The sequence below is a fragment of the Gekko japonicus genome, unplaced genomic scaffold (genome assembly GCF_001447785.1).
Source record: "Gekko japonicus isolate JY-2015 unplaced genomic scaffold, Gekko_japonicus_V1.1 scaffold504, whole genome shotgun sequence".
In the NCBI taxonomy this organism is placed as follows: domain Eukaryota; kingdom Metazoa; phylum Chordata; class Lepidosauria; order Squamata; family Gekkonidae; genus Gekko; species Gekko japonicus.
In genome coordinates, this window is record NW_015164197.1 from 547,782 (window position 1) to 548,361 (window position 580).

General features: G+C 50.3%; 1 protein-coding gene across 1 annotated transcript in view; it reads right to left on the minus strand.

Moving 5' to 3' along the window:
- The window catches only part of PCMTD1 (protein-L-isoaspartate (D-aspartate) O-methyltransferase domain containing 1), a 93,055-nt gene that overhangs the window by 70,450 nt on the left and 22,025 nt on the right, over window positions 1-580 (minus strand). The window lies entirely within an intron of this gene.

Here is a 580-nt window from a genome sequence, read left to right on the forward strand (position 1 = left end):
CCTATGCAAGTAAATTGACATTCCTGGTTTCCATTATTTCCAATGCACCTTCAAGTCTCTCCCATTGTTTCCAATGGGCAATCCTGTCATTCCTTTTAGTACATCTAGTCTGAAGGATGCTGTCAAGCACCCAGTAAGGTGCAGAGGTGCTGCTGTCTCCTTCCCAAGGGGACTTTGAGGCTGGGTTGAGGCTTTTCTGCTTGGAGCTGTTTGCCTTGCATTGGGAAGGGATAGCTCTAGTAGTGCGGAAAACGACTAGAGGGAGAGCTAGAAGAGGGGATGGACATTCCTTAGGATAGAAGGATCCCATAATGATAGTCTCTGCCCCCCCCAGTCCATTTCCTCATCCTCATCCTCATTTCCGAGCTCAGTCAGGTGCAGAGATTTTTTTTGGGGGGGGGGAGTCTAATGCAAGGAAGTCTACTCTCCAATGTAGTCTTGGGGGGTAACACTGGGAGGGCTTCTGGAGTTCTGGTTCTGCTGGTGGACCTCCTTATGGCACCTGGGTTTGGGCCACTGTGTGACACAGAGTGTTGGACTGGATGGGCCACTGGCCTGACCCAACATGACTTCTCTTATG